The 16,316-nt window shown below is 39.3% G+C and overlaps 1 long non-coding RNA gene across 1 annotated transcript; it reads right to left on the bottom strand.

Moving 5' to 3' along the window:
• Nucleotides 1-743: 743 nt before the first annotated feature.
• Nucleotides 744-5,400, bottom strand: LOC135468343 (uncharacterized). The gene is made up of 4 exons (XR_010444218.1): nt 5,336-5,400; nt 4,146-4,249; nt 2,660-2,956; nt 744-856 (listed from the first exon to the last, which is right to left on the bottom strand). It is a non-coding gene; the product is annotated as an uncharacterized LOC135468343 (long non-coding RNA).
• Between the last annotated feature and the right edge of the window lie 10,916 nt (nt 5,401-16,316).

The raw sequence follows: 16,316 nt of genomic DNA, 5'->3' as shown, positions 1-16,316 counted from the left end.
CTGACTATATGCTTTATAATACTGTAAGCAACCACACTATGCTATATTATTATACAGCTAGAAACGTGTTCCAATGAAATGGGTTATATCGTATCACGTGACCGTCGTGTACGTGGAGCGGTATTAGGCTCCAGAGAGAGCGAAATTATTTTCATCATGTGTGGTAGCAGTTAAGGAAAGTAATTTTATATGCTAAAGCATTTTAGGGTATCGTTTGCTCACAGCGTTTCTGATGAGGTTGAAATGTTGACTGAGGAATAAAATTCATTATTTGTTGATTTGAAAATTCCGCAAAATACTATTGAGAAGATGAAAATAATACGGCTCTCTGGGATCCAATATCGCTCCAAGTACATGTACACCACAGTCACGTGGTACGATATTACTGATTTCATTGGAGCGCATTGTATACTAAAGTAGATTAGACTAGACTGAACAGACGGCATTTTATCTCACGGAGATATTTATTTGGACACCTCATGAGTTTGATAATAACCAGCCGCATTGCGATTGCGAGATCTCTTACACAATGGCCGACAGATGTATGCGATTTACAAGCCCCTGGGAAAGAATGGTGCATTTCACTTAATATCTTGTTTACATGGAGGCGCTTACCCAGCCAGAATGTAATTATGAGTGCGTAAGTGAATGCTTTCATCGTCAGAAGTATGATGGGTCGTTTGTAATGCTTGAATCATGACAGGTGTATATGTATTTACCTCCAGACTGAAGGTTAGCGTCCAGTTCCCTGGTATACAGTCGGTGTTACATGTCACCTGTTCTGCTGAATCACGCTGTACGCTGATGGTTTCACCAGACAAATTACCACAAGACACGTCAACTGTAGTAAGATTCACTGATACAAACAAAAAATGTCTGATAAGCAATGAGAAATAGTAGGCGGCAACTCACCCACGGAAAAAAGCCCCGTTCCTTTCACCATAATGCTGGATGCTGTCGTATATGTGAAATATTCTTAAGTACAGCGTAAAACACCAATCAAATTACTAAATAAGTACATTAAGTTTCATTAAAATAACGACCGCTTCCCCCTGAACTGCTTACTGTTAACTACTGTCTAAAGAATTATACGTTGTGTAAATCCGTGTGGTCCTGTGCTCGGATGTGAGTTGTGATATATATTTTTTCTATATACACTGCATACCTACACAATATATAAAGTTTGAGCACGGTCGTTATAAATCACTAAGCACAGGCAACATCGCAGCTTAATTGTACGTGAGTTCCGACTGGACATACAGTCAGGTGGATCAAGACGTCGGAACCAATTGTCAGCCATAACAATGTACGTTTTACGGCAATAATCGCAAGATCAATTTCCAAAACAACGTTCAACACAAATCATAACAGGACTTTGGAATTATATAAAGTGACAAACTAGGATAGATATATTTCAATGGAAGCAGTTAACAGACATAAATGGCAAAGTAACTTCATGTACACCATTATTGTTTGGACGAATTGTGTTTCCGAAACGTGTGCCGCTGTACTAACTGTGAAATGTCATGGGATTCCAGATGAATGATTTGCCATTGATTTCCGTACAAATTATTTATAATGAACGAATTATGTAAAAAATAATATTTATCATGAACGAATTATATGTTATGGATTTTCAGATGATTTATAACGGGCGAATTATATCATGAATTTTCGGGTGGAGTATTTATCATGAACAAATAATATGTCATGGATTTCAGACGGAATATTTGTCCTGGATTGCTAGATGCAATATTTGTCCTGGATTGCTAGATGCAATATTTGTCCTGGATTGCTAGATGCAATATTTGTCATGAGATTGCTAGACGGAATATTTGTCCTGAATTGCTAGGTGCAATCTTTGTCCTGGATTGCTTGATGGTATATTTGTCATGGATTGGTAGATGGTATAGTTGTCATGGATTGCTAGACGAAATATTTGTCATGGATTGTTAGACGGAATATTTGTCATGGATTGCTAGACGGCATATTTGTCATGGGATATTTGTCATGGATTGCTAGATGCAATATTTGTCATGGACTGCTAGACAGAATATTTGTCATGGATTGCTAGACGGAATATTTGTCATGGAATATTTGTCATGGATTGCTAGATGTAATATTTGTCATGGATTGCTAGATGCAATATTTGTCATTGATTGCTGGACGGAATATTTGTCATGGATTGCTAGACGGCATATTTGTCATGGACTGCTAAATGCAATATTTGTCATGGGATATTTGTCATGGATTGCTAGATGCAATATTTGTCATGGACTGCTAGACAGAACATTTGTCATGGATTGCTAGACGGAATATTTGTTATGGATTCCTAGACGGGTTATTTGTCTCGGACTTGTTGGTGATGAATATCTAAACCATTTTTTGTCATGTATTTCTAGATGAATTATTTGTCACGGATTTCTGGAAGAAGTGTTTGTTGTCAGACGGACATACACTCATGTAGTAGATATGGAAAAGCAGGAATGTAACTAAGAGTACTGGAGTTAAACTGCAGTTGTGAAAGCATAGTTCGGTTTGTAGGTATGTGCAGTCATGCACCAGGCAATTTACATATATATATATTTCGTTTCTTTTATTTTGCCAGACTAATTTGTGAAACCTCAATAGAAAATATAAAGTGCCTGCAAATACTGACCCGATAGTAATTCAAGGTTGAATTTGACGGTGTTTATGGCGTCCTCGAATGTCCATCCCCCAGCGTCTACACTGGTAGCCGATGCTATCACAATGGTATAGTTTAAAGTAGAGGATTGCGATACAACATATCCTGTACTGTTTGTGTCACATGTTTCATTCGCCTTACAGGAACCAACAGTTATACCATCAGGCCTTATCCAGTTAACCGGACCTAAAGGGATGCTATCAAACGTGCCTCTCAGGATAACTTGACCCCCAACTAACTGATCACATGCAGATGTAAGGGCACGAACACCTGAAATTGAAAACACAGGGCTCAGCATTGTTGACTTCGTGTGAAGACTATATCTACAAGAAAGATATGATGTCATTATAAATATTGCATATAACATTGCACATGGCACAGTCCAATATTTGGCATTTCATAAAGCGTTGGTATTAACAACTGAAGGGTTAAAAAAAACCCTTACTTATTGGGGTGGCATTAACAAACAAGTTAGATAACTGATTACTTGTTCTTGCAACAGGCAAATTTATTTATATATTTGGCTGGACAGAGAAACCATACTCAATACTACTTGATACGGTAAGTTGATATGTTTATGTATGTGCGTAAATCTGATCTCTGAAAACTCTGATTACATGTACATGGCACAAAAAGCACAAACAACCCGACTATCGGAATCTGTATTTCAGTACGAATCCAGCACGAATCACGTTTTTCTCGTGTTCAGGTTTCAAGCACGGCACTTTTTGGTCACATGGTCGAATTCCCCACATCAATATAGGTTATACATGCGCAATTTGAGTCGTGACTATGACAAAAGATTTGCCTTCGAACCGAAGAGTGCAGGAGAAATGATTGGGCAATAGTGTCACACAGACAGTTTAGATTGTTGATGCACTATAAATTCCTGCACTGTTATTTTGCACCTACTTAAAATATATCAAAATTTTATTTGTATTTGGATAGAGCTGAAAACTTTTTTGCCAGTGTTACATTCCACCCTTGTGGTTACCAAGATAACCAAATGCTATGACATCACTTCCAGCGACCACAGCTAAAAAAAAATGATGGTCATGCTAGGTTGATTTTTTGATATGTTGCAGAGGAAAGTGTAAGCTTGAGGTATGGCATGGTGTCAAGAGGAAGTAAAGGGATATCTGTTATTGAGATTGAAGTTGACAAATTCAATCCGTAAATAGTAAAGGAAAATCAATGCACTCGTGTACCTCGACTGCTAAGATTTCAACATCTACAATTTGTGGGTTTCACTCCCAAACCTCTTATAGTGTCAGATATCAGCGAATCCATCTTAGGGATTCTCTGGTATGTAAAAATACATGCGAGAGCCTTCCATATTTTAGGAGACTGTGGCCTCTTGTACTGTCTGTACAGTGTGTTACAAACTTTCAACAAACTTTTCAGCCGTGTGATTCAGAACATTAATTCTCGAGGCGTCCTGACATGTAGGCGTCCTTACCTGGATTTTGTGCACTGGTCCACCGTAGCACATGTGCACCAACGCACACAAATATGTAATGTATGAAAGCCTTTGACATGTCTGTTGGTCTTTTTTCACAGGTGCTGTAATTCCAAATAAAGAAGAATGTATACAACGATACGGCACTTGGTTCTTCACATATCCTCAGTATTTTTGGTAAATTATTTGGTGTGAGTAAAGGCGGAGAAAAGTGATTTGGTTAGACAGGGTATTTGCCTTCGAACCAAAGAGTGAACCTCATTAACTTAAGCACTTGGTCATGTCAGTAAAACATAACTGGTCAGTCGAAATATAACCAGCTGGTGTAAGTTTGGAGTCGAGGTTGCATTAAGGCCAAGTCGTGATTATGAAAAAAGGAAAGAAAAGAAAAAGAAATATAAATGCAGTGAAACATCATTGGTCAAGTATATTTACCTGTTGGCTTCATTTCTCAGTGCATGTATTTTTTTTCAGGCCAAATCAGGCTGCTGAGAAAAGTGCATGTACAACAGGAAAATGTTTCATTTCCTTGTTTAATCTAGTCTTTAAGGCCTTCCTCCTGAAATCGGATTTCCTACAAATATGTTACCGACGAAATTTCACACGTATGGCGTACACACATGTATACGCTATCGACGGTAAATTTACCAGAGATACATATAGCTCCATGTCAGTCATTCATAATTAAATGGTCGTAAATGTAAGAAATATCTTTGGGAATTTTTTTATATTACATGCATTTTTCAAGCATGTTTTAATCATTGGTAAAATGGACGAATCATTCAACACATTGTTATATTCTGCGTTAACATGACTTCCTTATTGTAGCTCAGGGTCTTCACCACTAGATGGCGCTTAAATATAACAACACGCTGCGAAGTATTCAACCAGAACGAGAATTTGATACGGAAAACTGGATATTGAAAAAACATCAGACGCCTTTATATATAATGGGTTTACAAGCATGTACACGTAACACAGTGAGACATATGGCAAACCTTGTCATGTGCAGTAGGTGTGTATATGTGGCAGATCTAGATTAGTGTTACCTGCAGGAATGTCGTATCTGAGATTATACTATTTCGGTAATCGTATGATTAACTTGGGGTGAAATTCCCATGAAAAGAAACACGAGGAAAGGAAACGTTGGCATTTTTTACCACAAAGCAGTGTACGGTTTCATTACTTACAGAATTAGTAGTCTGTGTTTTCGACTCTGCCTTTACTCCACGGACATCGGATTTGTTGACCCGGTAATGAAATACGTAATAAAACGAATGCGCATGACTGAAAAACTGCTCAGTCTTGCTGCGTATACACATGTGTAAATGTGCACGGTGGATCATTTCGGACTACAAAAATCAGAAATATACAAGACGAGTGTGTATTGTGTTTTGTTTTTATTATCACATATGCGCATTTTCCACATCATTTCATTGAAGCATGCGACAAATAAAACTACATGCAAGTCGAAGGGAATCAAGAAGTCGTGCTGATGGACAGATATATGTTAAAAAGAGTTAGTCCCCTTGAAGTGTGTGTACCGTTTTTTTAGACTGGGTAAATATTGTTGTGTGGTGAGAAATTGCTGCTGACAGCACAAGGGGATTGGATTTACTGTCAAACGTTTAATTTGCAACAGCAACGTTTTTATTTTCACGAATTTTAAAGCTTTACTGGATGCCATAAAACCACACTTCTATCCCGTATATTTGATAAATGTTAAATCCATGATGATGACATAACGACTGAACGATATTTGATTATTTAGTCTTTCTATAATCACATCTAAGCGTTTCAAGATGACAATGTGTTACCTTTTTAACTGAATGATATTTTACACAACGTTCACTCATACAAAATAAAATCTTTTAGTAATTTTGAATATTACGACAGATGAATAAGAATCATCAATAACAAATGATGTATAAATGAACATATTTTTTTACATGCAAGTTATGTCTTTCTCGGTATTATGGGTAACTGGTGAGTCGTTCTGAATACCATATTCATACTCCTTACAGCGCATGCGTCGCTCTCTACCTCTCGCTTTACATCACTGCAACGAATAGCAAATTTTATACAGAAATGTTGAACAACGCCGATGTCACTGGGGTCACGTTGATGAGGTAGGAAGTGATGTGAGAAATCACAAGCAATCACTCAGCCTTCGTCTCTAATGATACCTTAAGCATTCTCTTTATCTAGAGTAGGAACAGCATAATTCCAAAACAAAACCTAAAACAGTTTTACTGATGCTATTTATGTGGGTGGACAGAGGTTGTGAAGCTATGCTTAAACAAGCCTACCTGCGTCTCACAGGCTCCGAAGGTCCAGCTTGTCTATTGGTGGTCCTGATGTAAAGCGAGAGGTTGAGAGCGACGCATGCGCTGTAACGAGTAAGTATCAGCAAGCACGCCTCCGGGAGTGCATATGTATATATGTCACCTCACCAGCTAGGTTATCATGGACTCGTGCGTTATGCGTTAGTGCTCAGAAAACCTGTTCATCAGATTGTTTTTAATGGTGTTGTTTGACCGATGTTGCACTAGTCTTGTTCCGATGTCGTCTACAGCCGTTTGTGGACCGCTAATATTAAGCATATTTCGGGTTTATTTTGATCCTAAATTTGATTACAACTCACATGGCATTGTTAAACAATTTAAACGCAGTAATTCCTTTATTCTAGTTCTAGTTTCTTTTCTTAAAAGCGGAAATCTGTAAAAGACATAGTATTACAAAATTAGAATAGAGACAGTCTAATTTTACAAACTGACAATGTAGATGTAAGTTTTCGACACCTCTTCATTAGCTTGTATACCTCAGTCATAGGGCAACGAGATATCATTATGAACGGAATCTACCTTTTCTGACCTAAACCTGGGACACAGATCTTTGCTGAAAGACGCGCTTTTTGAGCAGGTGAATTGTCAGAAGAGATTTGACACAAGCAGTGATTTCTGTTTTTTCTTTGCTGTAATACCTCACTGTTTCTGTGTATTGTATAAAGATGTAGTCAAAACGCATATCAGAGTTGAATGGTTTCTTTTTGCTCAGCTTTGAACCGTTTTGTTTTCGTGAAGAGTTCTGAGCACGTATGCCTGTTGGCAAAAACACCTTGTGAAGAGTCAAGACCATTATACAATCAGAAACCAATGCACACTGCCTTATGACCTATTCTCTTTAGTCGAGTTCTTTAAAGCACACGGTTGTGTGCCGAGAATTAAACTGTAAATTCTGTAATGTAAAATGGTAAAACTCAACAACAAGCAGGAAAGAGACTAAAAGTAAAGTTCGAAATTTGAAAGCATGAAGAGTAAATCCAGAATGGCGACAGTAGATTCATTGTTGGGACATAATCATAGGTAGCCGGTGAAATCCGGGCTCTTGTTACTTCACCTGAGATAAGTATTCCTGAAGTATACTTTAATTAATTTGAGAAAGGGATGTCGTCTGGAAAGAAAGGCACGGAAATATCAATACATGCACTTACTGCATCGTTACTTATTACATAGAGGTAAGATTTCTAACGCTTCCACGCACGTGGAATGATACTGCCCGGTTATTGACACAGTTCGACTTGGATTACAATGATCATGTAACATTGTCTTTCCAACATGCTGGCAGAGTCTTCCTAACCCGCAAGAATGGAATGCATGGCTGAGAAAAGTCAGAAAGAGATGAAAGATTTACGTGACTATTTATTAATTTGGATGAAAACAGATGTGATGAGCGGTTAATTATATGAAATAAGCATAGTTTAATTGTAGGGTCGAGATCCGCCAAACATGTGACTGTTAACTGCAATAAATCTTTTATCGATGTCGATAAATGAATTATCGATATCAATAAATCAGTTAATGACATCGAAAAATAAATTAACGACATCGATAAATTAAAAAGCAACATGAAAATGAAATCGACATATCGATAATTCCGCTTTTGAAACCTCTGATGTTTACTGCTATATCCTAACATCTCGCAATATGTTAACCGGAAGTTTCACGGAACACAAATAAAACAAATGAAATTTGCCAAATTTTTATTATACCGACAAGGTTTTATACTGGGACTTGTATCGCTCGTGCTACCGAGTGTTATCGATATCGCTAACTGATTTATTGCTATCGATAAATCGCTGAAATTTGTCGATATCGCTAATTCATTTATTGATATCGAGAAATCATTTCTCAACATCGATAAATCATTTATCGAAATCGATAAAAGCCAAGATCGTGGCGTATCTTTTTCCTATTACCACCTTTTATAAAAGGCATTTTTTTTATTTTGATATAGTTTACAGCCATGTGATTATAATTGCTTCCATTCACACTGAGGTTTTTTTATTATTTTTTTGTATAAAGTACCTTTATAAATAAGTATGAAGTAATCTGAATATAACTGCCAAAGATTTATCTTTAATGGCTTTGGTAATAGAAATTTTAAGCTGCTCGCTAGTTAGGCATTAAATCTTTTTGATGACTGACAATTCTGCTGTAGTGGAAATTTGCTCTGACGCGTGTTATGTCCTGTGTCTTGCAGCTAAGAATTAGATATCATAAATCTGGCAGTATTCCAAATTGATTTATTTATTTATTTATTTGGTTGATCGTTAAGGCCGTACTCAAAATTTGTGGCCGGAATAATGGTGGAAGCAAACTGAGGGGAGAGAAAAACCTACGAAGATCCGCTCGCTGGCGCCACACCTTAAGGGGTACGGTTTCAATTTTAGTCAGAGTTATACTATCCAAAAAAAGAAAGGCATAACCCGGTTTTTTGCGGAGGTGATGCAATCTTTTCAATTATGCATAACTAAAAAAGAATTGCTATTCTGCAAATATTTTTTACACAGATTAAGGAAGGGTCCATATCTAGACAACAAGGCCATCAACTTAAGGTAAGACACTCACAATGAGTCTCCCACTTGAGTGGAATGTCAGTATCTGTTGTGACCACCACGGGCACCACGTGCAGTATCTGTTGTGGCCACGTTGTGACCACCACGAATAACAGTTCTGACACGCCTTGTCATGGACTGGATGAGACGCTGGATAGAGGCCTGGGGAATGTTCTGCCACTCCTCCTGCAAACATGCAACTTGCTCTTGAAGCGTTTGGCGTTGAGATTGACGTTGGCGTAGACGTGGATCAAGTTCATCCCACAGATGCTCAACTGGGTTAAGATCCGGGGAACGGGACGGCCAAGGTAGCACATTTACATTGTTTTCGGCGAGGAAGTCCCTTGTGAAACGTGCCTTGTGCGGTCTGGCGTTGTCCTGCTGGAACAACTCCCTCTGAACGTCAATGACAGGTAAGAGGTGTGGCTGCAGGATGGTGTCTCGGTAGCGTACGGCCGTAAGATTTCCCTGAACGTGGACAAGATTTATACGACCAGCTGCCCACATCATCACACTCCCTCCACCAAATCTGTCCACTTGGCGTACGCAGTTAGGGGCATAACGTTCGTGAGCACGTCTGTAAACCCGGTTTCTACCATCACGTCTCTGCAATAGGAACCTGGACTCATCACTGAACCAAATGCGTCGCCAGTTGCGTAGATTCCATGCAGTCACGTTGTTACACCATCGGAGGCGATTGGCGCGATGGTGAGGACGCAGCACGATCCCAACATAGGGCCTCCTGGCTCTCAGTCCATGTTCCCTCAGCCTGTTCCGCACTGTCTGACCTGATATCCTCCTCAGTCCCGGTATGCTGGCTGCTGTGCTTTCAGCTGTAGCACAACGGTCACGCAGATGGAGGACCCTTATGTAGCGATCTTGGGCTGCTGTAGTGACACGTGGTCGACCTGAACGCCGACGGTTATTTGTTGTCCCAGTATTGTTGTAGCGGGCAGCAAGCCGTGAAATCGTGTTCTGGCTGACATGTAGACGCCTAGAAATGGACGATTCGGACTCTCCAGCTTGAAGTCTTCCAATGGCAATATTTCTTGTGACAGTGTCAAGACGTGGCATGTTGAATCAGCTTGATAACACCACTTGAAAGACGCCGATTTCCGGCCCGAAGTTGCGGTTTTATAGTCACACACTGCATGCTTTCCATGCGTAAGTTCGGCGTGTAAGACTGCACGTGATGCAGTGTGGTGCTGTATTTTTTACTTCTTCCAAAAACGGCCTCCAAACTCAACATTTTCAACCAAGAAATGTTTTGAGGAATAAAATGTGTGCTAACTGTGACTATTAGCAATATTAAAACAACTTTTGCTCATGAAATGAAGACAAAATGTATTTATTTCATTTTAAAATAAAACAAAACACCTATGCGTTTCTTTTTTGGATAATATATATTAATATTACATTGGTGAAATCAAAGAAGTGAAATAGACCTACACAATGAACAATTCATGCGTGTATCTATTTATTTATTGATTAATACCATACCCCTGAATTTTCAGTGAATGGTTGTAGGCCCCCTATTGCCCGAAGAATCTTTCAGAACATAGGGTAATACCTCCTCAAATGTCAGAGCAAATCAATGGTAGTCCCATAAAAGTATAGAGTTTGTTACAAAACCAGTTCGCCTTTGATACTGTGCGTGCTAAGAAGTCGTGAGCTGTATAAATAACTCATTAGGCCGTTCTCTGTTCTATATTCTGCCCAGAATACAACAATTGCACAAGTGTTAATCAATTTGTAACAAAACAGAAAGATAAGGAGGGTAATGCCATCGATTATCTGTCAGTATAACTGAACTGTTGCCCCTAACGTGCGGAAGTTTCAATTTTCACGAAGTTGTAGCAACAACAAGAGCGTTGCAATAGGACCGCGCGTACTGGAAAGTCCGCAAAATGTTTGAGCTTTGGCTTGTATTTCTGATCGCCACTCCCTCTCATTTGACACAAACGGCCAGCATCTACATTTATACAAAGGGGCTAAAGGAGACTTTGTACTGAATGGTAGGTAAAGGTTACCATGTTGCCAGTTACCACACTTACGTCGACACTCTAGTTTTTCTCTATATGCTGTACACCTCTGCTGGAGGCTTACCGTGTATAAAAGTTTGATCACTGGAAACAGCTGTGACCTCCACTATATGTACATGTATTCGGCGACGTTTTCTGGCACAATAATGCTGGCCGCAGTCGTATAAATGAAATATCCTTGAGCACAGTTTAAAGCACCAATCAAATAAATTAATTAAATGTACGAATACGTTTATACAATACATGATACAATAATATTCAATATAGGCACCTCGAAGTATGGATGAAGCACATGGACCACGTGACGTTTTTGCCAAACAAATCTGCATGCTCTGATTTGCCAGTTTATGTGTCATTGGATAATCACACTTAAGCCACTGCAAACGTTCACCCATTCAGTTTTAAAGGCATTATGACGTCATGCCAAGACTTTCGTTAAAGGGATGTATTCATGCAGGCGGTTGGCATGCTTGGCGCAGGATTAACGCGACGACAGGTCGCTTTGTCACAGAAACAGCGTAGCAGCACTCGCCAGAAAATTGTTTCAGGACGTATTAAGGGATGGTCAACGCTCTAGACGTTCATGCCTGCGCAAGATCGGGGCTTTCGTTTGACACACCTCAGAAACTGACGTCAAACAGCCGTAGAAACCGCTCGAATCATTCCGAGATCACTGTCGCATAAACCCACAACCCGTAAAAAATCTGCAGGTTTATTTTATTTCTAGGCAAATTTCCAGTGTACGTATACACGGTAATGCTTGCTGATTTCATGACGTAAGCGGGGTCTACCCTCTTTCTTTAATGCTTACATTCTATCCGTGGTGCATTTGTTTAGTTAGTAAATCGTAAGGCAAATGTGATGCTTTTGAGAATTCTTTCTGGAATATGTCCTATACATGAGCATCTTGTCACAATTTTCACCCGCAGGACTATGTAGTCAACACAAGGAAGAATAATCTATTGACCACTTTTTACGTATACATGTAATAAATTCAGACAATCCTGTTTTAAGCTGCAGCAGCAAGTAGCCTATTTGGTACTGGATAACTCTCAGTCCAAGGAGAAGACATAATACATGTACACACACATGTGCGACAACACCGAGCATATACCCTGGGGCTTTTACATGCATATCAGCCAAAGGCTTTGCATTTTTTGCCCTGGGTCTTTTCTACATCATTTAAAATTGTTGACTACTTCTCTCTACAGGAAACCATTTTAATTTCATACTTTGATTCTTACAAAAAAACACTTTCATAGTTTTTTATGTTTTGTTTTGAATGCTGTTTGGCCTTGCGATTGACCTGAACCGTCCTTTTTGGTTCGGAGATCGTATTTGAGTATATGTTTTGACCTCTAGATTGCACGTTCCTGAAAAGATCCTGAAAATTATCATGAATTAATTTGGTATTTTTCTAGATACCCAATAGATGTGGTATGAATCAATGTCTTTAGAAGAGACACGCCAATATTCCAACATAATAGTCAGACTATGCAGGCGTATATTGTGCCACGCGTGGGAAGATCCGTAGCAACTCACCACAGGTAGATGATTTTATCACTTCACTGTCAAGACTGGGTAGGTAATACGATGATAATGGTATAGTAAATTGTTTACTGTGAATAATGCACAACTGATTTCTGGTCGTGAGAAAAGAGATGTATCTACTGTAGTTTTTTGTGTACTCTGGACGTAGTATCCGAGATTAAGAACTTATTTTACAACCATACACTCTGAACAAAGGAAGAAAGCAATGGGAATCTCGTAACCATTATATCGAGCAAAAGATTCACGTTTTCATTTTCTTTAATAACAAAAATAATAGGCACTGATTATATACTGGTACAAATAACTCATTTAACACTTCATTGATTCAAAACGGTCGGGACAATCAAATCACTTCTTTCATAGGAATAGGACGTTTTAACACTTTAGCTTCATACCCCGTTGGACAATTAGAACTATTTGTGATAAAGAACTGGAGTGACATCCGTTCTTGCTAAGACGCATGATTTCCCCATTAACAGGATTATTTTCCTCGAAGTTTGCGACCGAAAGATGGCACTTTAGAAAACATAACATTGTCAATGATGTCGAGTTTTGAAAGCTTTGGGACGACAAAATCAATATGCATTAAACGATAAGTATAAGCAGTTTGCTGATTAAATAGCCGTAGCTGTTTGAATCCAATAGAAAAGCTTCTCCAAGTATCATGTTGACGGGGTGTTGTCCACGTTTTGTTGTCTTAATTACGGCAACGCAGAATTTACTCCACAGCAAGGCTGGTTAACAGTGTCAAGAAGGTCACTATATTGCATTATGGCGACATGACAACCGACTATACGGACGTTTACATTCACATGTCAGTTAATCAACTCGAGACATGTAATATCGCTCCACATACTGTTTGACGTACTTTTTCTGTAGAGATCAACCTGATCGTCAGCGATATAAGTCGGTAAATTTCCTCATTTACCTATTTCTTAGTTTAAGATATCCATTTATGTATTTGATTGGAATGTCACGCCCTACTCGTCGACAAGTCAGTTTATCGATAGAGGAAACAAGAACGTCTTCTGTGGGCGAACACTTAGATATATCTTATACGGCATTTTCAACTGAGCTCACGTGGATATAGGCCAACGATACGTGCGTCCTCAACGGCAGGCCTTCACACTGACGTTAGATTCTACGGTTTATCCAAGCATTCAGGGATCCAGGTAAACTTACAAAAGTTGACACAGCACGATGTTTCAGAAATTCATCAAAAATTCGGAAGACGATAATTTTAATATGTTTTTAATTTAAGGAATGACAATTCCAAATACCTTTCATCCTGGAGGGCAAAATTTCATGAAACTTTTCAAGAATATTTCACTTATACGGCTGTGGGCAGCATTATAGTGGGAGGAAACCGGACAGAGCCCTGAGAAAACCTCGACCATCCACAGGTTGCCGCAGACCCTCCCACGTACGACCGGAGAGGAAGTAGACCTAGCCGAATACAGAAACTAAAAGTGTACTCAAAGCTGCAAAAATGTAAAGTGACTAAGTTGCGAATGTTTTCCATGCGTCGGATGACAAACGAAACTTTTGGGTGGGTGCTCACTGGGTGACAGATAGGATTCTGTGGATGAACGGTGAAGAGCTTACTGGTCAGTGTTGGTCAATACAATCCTTACTGGCATACTTATGAACCTTACAACCGTGAACAGCTTTGTCGACCTCAGCTACTGGAACGAGATGTGGGCGTTGGATGATCAGTACAAATCAACACGTTATGGGTTTATTTGTGAACACCTGTGAGATCAGTATCCATAAACACGTTATGGGTTTATTTGTGAAATCACTTTGATCAGTTTATTTGTGAAATCACTTTGATCAGTATCCATAAACACGTTATGGGTTTATTTGTGAAATCACTTTGATCAGTACCCTTTAACCCGGTATGGGTTTATTGTGAACACCTGTGAGATCAGTATCCATGAACACGTTATGGGTTTATTTGTGAAATCACTTTGATCAGTTTATTTGTGAAATCACTTTGATCAGTTTATTTGTGAAATCACTTTGATCAGTATCCATAAACACGTTATGGGTTTATTTGTGAAATCACTTTGATCAGTACCCTTTAACCCGGTATGGGTTTATTGTGAACACCTGTGAGATCAGTATCCATGAACACGTTATGGCTTTATTTCTCAATACCACTATGATCAGTAACCAATCCATACTGGTGAGACCAGTGCACCTTAGCGGCTTATCCGTGAGTATTATTTTTCAAGCTGTAGATAATAATTTCAAAACTGTAAATAGTACTGGTATAGGAGTCGATCAGTTGCGCCATTCTTGGAAAATACAGAAAATTCGGTTAATTAGCGAACACGGATTATTTTGATCAAAATACTCAGTATAATTTCTTTAGACTTAACTGTAATATAAAACCTTTAAAAGCCTTTAATTGCGCAACCATTTCTGAATCATGTTGTAATTAGCCGGGAATAAAACTAATTAATTAATCACGTTTGTTTGCAGACTCACATTATTATTATATTTGTACACCAAGTTAATGTCATTCTTCGTTTGTTATCTAGGCTGATCTTTTCTGGCATCTGCCAAGCTATCGAGTCCAATGACTTCGTTCCCAGAATCATTAGACACTAGTCTCTCTAGTTGAGACACAGCGTGTTAATACACACTTACCTGACTAACAATTTTACTTTTAGTTTCTTTCCAAGTGAGAGCGGGTCGTGATCGTGTGGTTGTGGTACTTACATTTCAATCCCTGCTTCTTCGGGTACCATGGCCTGTCTGACACAGTCAGACAGTGGCCTAATCATTTTTGTCCAAACAAAGCAATGTAATTGGGGAAACAATGGGAAAGCGTAAGAAAAGACTTTCCAAAAGAGTATAAATTTCTTTTGTCTGTGTAATCATTATTCATAACTAACCCAGAGGCAGCGGGCCCATAGCCACAAACAACCTGGCTATAGATTGCTCTTTTCTATCAACGTCGTACTTGTGTATACAACCTGCGGATGGTTATGCCGCAGCAAACTACGGGTGGTCATGCAGCAGCAACCTGCGGATGGTCATGCAGCAGTAAACTACGGATGGTCATGCAGCAGCAAACTGTGGATGGTGATGCAGCAGCAAATTGCGGATGGTCATGCAGCAGTAAACTACGGATGGCCATGCAGCAGCAAACTGCGGATGGTCATGCAGCAGCAAACTGCGGATGGTCATGCAGCAGCAAACTGTGGATGGTGATGCAGCGGCAAATTGCGGATGGTCATGCAGCAGTAAACTACGGATGGCCATGCAGCAGCAAACTGCGGATGGTCATGCAGCAGCAAACTGCGGATGGTCATGCAGCAGCAAACTGCGGATGGTCATGGGTTTCCACCAGGCTTTGTGCGGTTTCCTTCCACATTAATGAAAGGAACATGCTCATCTCTTGTCAAGCTCTTGAATGTGATGTCCTAATCACTGATTTTTACAGCAAAGTTTTCAGGGTCATCGCTCGAAAACCCACAATTTAAGGTCATACTAAAGAAGTTTTGCTTAACAAAATGTTGAATTAATCGCTAACGGCAACACAGTCTTACACATATTAGTCGATGTTAACACGGTATTGTTCACAGATAAAAGATGCTTGTTATACCGGAGATCGGACCGGGGACAACTCTCACAACCGAAAGTCATGGCGAATTCACATCTACGGATGCG

Source organism: Liolophura sinensis, chromosome 1 (assembly GCF_032854445.1).
Source record: "Liolophura sinensis isolate JHLJ2023 chromosome 1, CUHK_Ljap_v2, whole genome shotgun sequence".
Classification (NCBI taxonomy): domain Eukaryota; kingdom Metazoa; phylum Mollusca; class Polyplacophora; order Chitonida; family Chitonidae; genus Liolophura; species Liolophura sinensis.
Note: the sequence above shows the minus strand (reverse complement) of the source record. Positions and strands in the feature narration are given on the sequence as shown.